This window comes from Alligator mississippiensis, chromosome 11 (genome assembly GCF_030867095.1).
Source record: "Alligator mississippiensis isolate rAllMis1 chromosome 11, rAllMis1, whole genome shotgun sequence".
Classification (NCBI taxonomy): domain Eukaryota; kingdom Metazoa; phylum Chordata; order Crocodylia; family Alligatoridae; genus Alligator; species Alligator mississippiensis.
Genome location: NC_081834.1, coordinates 52,486,424 through 52,491,387, shown reverse-complemented (window position 1 = coordinate 52,491,387; position 4,964 = coordinate 52,486,424). Strand labels below are relative to the sequence as shown.

At 55.3% G+C, this 4,964-nt stretch overlaps 1 non-coding gene across 1 annotated transcript; it reads left to right on the top strand.

Annotated features, from left to right (window-relative positions):
• Positions 1–237: 237 nt before the first annotated feature.
• TRNAG-UCC (transfer RNA glycine (anticodon UCC)) lies at positions 238–309 on the top strand. The gene has a single exon. It is a non-coding gene; the product is annotated as a tRNA-Gly (tRNA).
• The last annotated feature ends 4,655 nt before the right edge of the window (positions 310–4,964 follow it).

Sequence of the window (4,964 nt, the reverse complement as noted above, 5' to 3'; positions counted from 1 at the left end):
GCTCTGTAGTCCCAAACCCTCCTCTGATGTCCAGGGAAGGCCAGACACTCCCTGGGTTGCACCAGTCCGGGATGGGCAGGAGCAGGTGCAAATCCACAGGTTCTGACATGATCCCATATCCCCAATTGGAGAAATCTGAAAAGCCAGGAGTGGAGCAGGACTAGGGCCCTGTGAAACAGAAACACAGTATCAGGGTTTCCTCCTTGTTTAGCTGATTGGCAACTGCATATTTGGCCTGCGTTGGTGGTATAGTGGTGAGCATAGCTGCCTTCCAAGCAGTTGACCCGGGTTCGATTCCCGGCCAACGCAGATTCTCCTCTTTTCCCCCCACTTTTGCTTCCTTCCTCAGCCCTCAATATCCAGACTGCGAGGGAAGGCAGGGAAGAGAAACATGATGCCAAGAAAAACAGCGAGGATCTCTCCAGGCCAGAGGGGCGGAGGCTTTTCCCCGTGGTTCAGGAATTTGCTCAGGTGTCCTAAGAGTTGGATTAGGCCAGTGTTTCTTAACCTGTGGTACGTGTACCCTTGGGGTACGCGAGACACACACAGGGTGTTGGCGGGTGCTGCATTTCGGGCTTTACCTTCATAGACCAGAAGTTCCTGCTGCCACCCCTCCCACTGAGTCCGGTGCACCAGGCATTCACACCCCGGCATCAGTGTGCCAGGGGATAGGGAGGGAGGCCCCACGCAGGCTGCTTTGGCCCAGGCCACGGTGGAAAAAGTGGGACTTGGCTTGTGGCCGCGAAAACGGAAGTGTCACGGCGGGGCTTCCAGTTTCCCTTTTGCCGCCTCGCTTGGCAGGGGACAAATAAGGTAGCAGGTGGAGAACCACTGGATTCACTGACAGGTGGGGAGCGACTCCCACCGGATCCCTCTCTGCACAAGCAGGCCGAGCCGGGGCAGCAGAGAGGGGTGATCTTGGCTCCGATTCACCGCAGGCTCCAGCAGATGAAACCTTTCACACTCGCTCGCCCTGCTCACCACACTGGCAGACAGTGCAGCCCCGAGTGGAGATGAGCCCCTCCCACTTGGGGTTTTTCAGCTGAAGGGAGGCAGAGGCAAGGCAGAGGAGATGGAAGGAGGCTCAGGGGGAAGAGAGAGACACGGGACATTCACACAGGAGTGACCTTCCATGTGACCGATGCCCGGCAGCCTTTGCCAAGCCCCTGGGGAGGGCTCAGCCCCGTCCTCATCCCCACATGTCCTGGCACCGTTACAGAGGGGCTGGAGTGTGAGAGGGTGAGCACCAGCTGTCCAGCCTGAGAACACCTCTGGACAAGGCCAAATCCCCACCTGCCTTCTCCCAGCTGCACCTGCCCCTACAGTGGCCACAACACACGTCCTTGTCCCGCTCCTGGCAACAGCTGGCTCTTGGGAGCCTGACTCCCTTCTCCATGGCCCAGGGCTGAGCGACAGCTCCAGCACCAGCCTTGTCCTTATCAGGGTCATGGTGAGTGTCCCTGTTGTCCCACGGGCACCCCAGGTTGGATGCCCCAATGATGTGGTGCTGCTTTTCCCTCTCACCAAACCCCACAGCCCCTCCCCGTGCTCCCTCCACCAGCGCTTCCCTGCCGGGTCCACGGGGCAGCAAATAAAACCCCGGGACCCCACACACATGGGCTTTGCTTGCAGCCTTCAGCCCGGCCACTCCTGCCTCCCACTCCATGCCCCGTGCACCACTCCCCCCGGCAGCCTCCCCCTCCATGCATCCTGCTGGGACCCAGCATGGCGAGTGCTGCGAGGGCTGGTGCAGGGCTGGCACTGCTGGAGCAGGGAAGCGCAGGCACTTGTGTCCCCACAGGATCAGCAGCCACGGGCCCCAGGGGACACTTGTGACCAGCGCAGGGCTGGGCTGGGCTGGGCTGGAGGAGCCTGGACAGCACGGGGTTAGGTCCGTGCGCTCTGGCGGCGGCGGAGCAGGGAAGCAGCCCGCTGCCTGGGACAGGGGCCGGCGGCGCTCATGGCCTGCTCCTCTGCTGCCCGTGTCCTGCGGCAGGTGCTGGGCGGAGCCGGGCAGTGAGAGAGGGGCGGGTCTGAATGACTGCTCGTCCCAAGAGCTGTCGTACGGTGGCCGGTTAGCTCAGTTGGTTAGAGCGTGGTGCTAATAACGCCAAGGTCGCGGGTTCGATCCCCGTACGGGCCACAGAACGGAGTCCTTTTGTGTCCTACTTCCTTCTCCTCCACTTTCTTGTGCAAAAACCACCCGCCCTCCACCTCTGCTCCTTGGGAGGGAAAGGGAGCAGGAGTTGACTTCCTGCACGGCTCAGCTCTGCTCCAGGAAGTGCTGTTGCAAGGCCGAGGTCCGTCCCCGCAGGCAGCAGGAGTTTTAGCAGCCCTGTCCCAGGCAAAGGGAAGGAAAGTGGGGAGAAGAGTGGGTGGCACAGGTCTCTGTTGCCTGGTCCAGGCACCTAATGCCGGGAGGGATTTCCTAGGGGTGGGATTCTCCCTCCTGTGCAAGGCTGGTTGGAAACCAATGAACTCAGCATGTACTCTTCCTCACCCACAGCCCAGAGCCCTCTCTCAGGTCAAGAGATGCAGTATAAGCCAGGACTGTTCATAGAGCCTTTAGGAATCTTCCCAGAAGTATTTGCATCACCCCCACTTTCATTTCTACTTCCCAGTGACGTCTCCCTAAGGTGAATCCCTCAGGACCAGCCCCCACAGCTCAACTTCTGCTGTGCTTCTCTCCAGCTCACACTGTCCCAGTCCTCCAGCAGGACAAGTTCTGCACAAGATGAGTCAAACACACAGTCAAGTCTCTACATGAGATGAATGCAAATAAGAGGGTCGGGGGACAGTTCAGGCCTGGGGGAAGCAGGGGCCATTCCTCTCCTCCAACCCCGCAGCAGCCCTGTTTTACCTGGGACATTCCCCGTTCTCTTGCCTCCTGCGGCCCAACCCTCTGCTGCAGCTAGGCAGGGACATCACTGCAGTCTCATCTTCCCAGGCAGGAGGGGTGCTTTTCCAGACACTTTTTTATTCCAGCTGTGCCTTTTATTACAAGGGACAAGCAAGAAAATACTCACTTTAGCATCTTATAATAAATACCTCCATCATTTCACCAAGCTTTTTAACAACAGAGCAATGGTATCACCAAGTCAAAGTCACAGCTGACACCAAGTCATTCCCTCAAATATTCAAATCACAAATTAATACTGCAGGCCAGGGCTCTCAAATATAGCACCTACCAGGTGGTTCTAGACTGAGGAGCCATGCCGTCTGGCCCAGGAAGAGGACAGTGAGGAACCTGGTGGCAGAACTAGTTGCCACCACTGTGACAGCCACAACTATTTATGCTGCTGCCATCAAAGTCCACCCCCGTGGGCCAGATGTCATAGCACTGTGCTCTGCATGCAACCTGCACAATGGCTGCAAAGGGGCCAGATGATTTTGAACTCCGCTGTAGGCAGCTCAATAAGGAAATTTCATCCAAGCCTAGCTGGCCATTGGACTAATGCAGGGAAGGCACAAAGGAGTGATGTGGCTGGCATCACATGTGGCTGCCTCTGCACAAATGACCAGCTGCCTCGAGTGATGAGCGAGACCTTTTGAGGGAGATATGTCAAGATGCCATGTTTATTGATTATAAGATTCAAAAGAGCTCTAACACACACACAGTCACACTCAGTCACAATCGCTTTGCAGATGTTATAGGACCAAAGTCCACTGCTCAATGCTACACTCAGGTGGCCAACCTAGTGAACATGAGAAGTTAGGACCAGGGCATACAGACACATCTATGTTCCAGTCAAGTTGCAGAGTGTGTCCCAACTTTTGTTTCGAGTCAAAGCGGCTGTTCTGTGTCGTTTCATCAAGAGTTTCCCATCTCGTGCCTGTTTCGATATTCAGCCCGTAGGCTATAAAGTGGAAGTTCAAAACAGTCTATAACTTTGTCATTTCTGACTTGATTTTGATGAAACATACCACAATGGTAGCCTGTTCTGAGCACATGACACCTGCCAACATTCAAGGAGATAGGTGCAGGGGGTTAGGATAAACTGCAGAGGAGCCCTTCTTCTCCAGCTGTATGACCCTGGTCTGGTAACCCTGCATTGATGCTAAAGTGGCAAGCGCAGCTGTTCCCAGCCGTTGATCTGGATTCAATTCCTGGACATCGTGCTCCTTATCTTTTTCTCCCAATTTTGCTTCCTCGCTCTGCCTTCAAGATGCCAACTGTGGGGGATGGCATGGAAGAGAAATGTGATTCACCAGAAAAACATCATCCCTCCCTCCCCAAACAGGCCAAGAACTGGGAGAGGACAGTGGCTATATCAGCTTCTCTTCCCTGTGGCCTCCAGCAGATGAAGCCTTTCAGCCCTGCCTTTTAGCCTGGGCCAAGCCCCAAATCCCTCAAAGTAGACAAGGTGTGCAATGCAAGACATTCCTGCTCAGGTCTCGCCCAAGCCAGACAACACCAGGGAAGCTGACAGGCAACTCTCTGGCCGGCACCTTGCAGGGAGCAGTGTCCTGCATTGCCCTGGGATTCCTGGGGCAGAGGCAGGAGTCCCAACTGGACAGATGCCAAGGAAGAGGCAGATGTCCATGGTCTGTGGTTGCAATATTTTGCTGCCCTCGTCACAAACATTGAGAAGAGGGTTGGGGGAGCCTGGGATTAAATAGCAGCATTTCTTCCCCTTTGAATCAAATGGAGACCAAACCTTCAGGATGGAGGGAAAAGCACAGCACAACCTCAGAAAGACAAAGAGCTAAAAAAAGAAGAAACATTTAGCGGACGATGGTTTCATAGTAGCTAGGGTCAGGAGAGACCTGAACAGATCATCTAGCCTGACCCCCTGCCACAGGCAGGAATGAATGCTGGGTTCACAAGACCCCAGACAGGTGATCGTCCAACCTCCTCTTGAATTTACCCAAGGTAGGGGCAAGGACCACTTCCCTGGGAAGTTAGTACCAGATTTTGGCCACCCTAACTGTAAAATATTGTCTTCTGATCTCTAACCTAAACC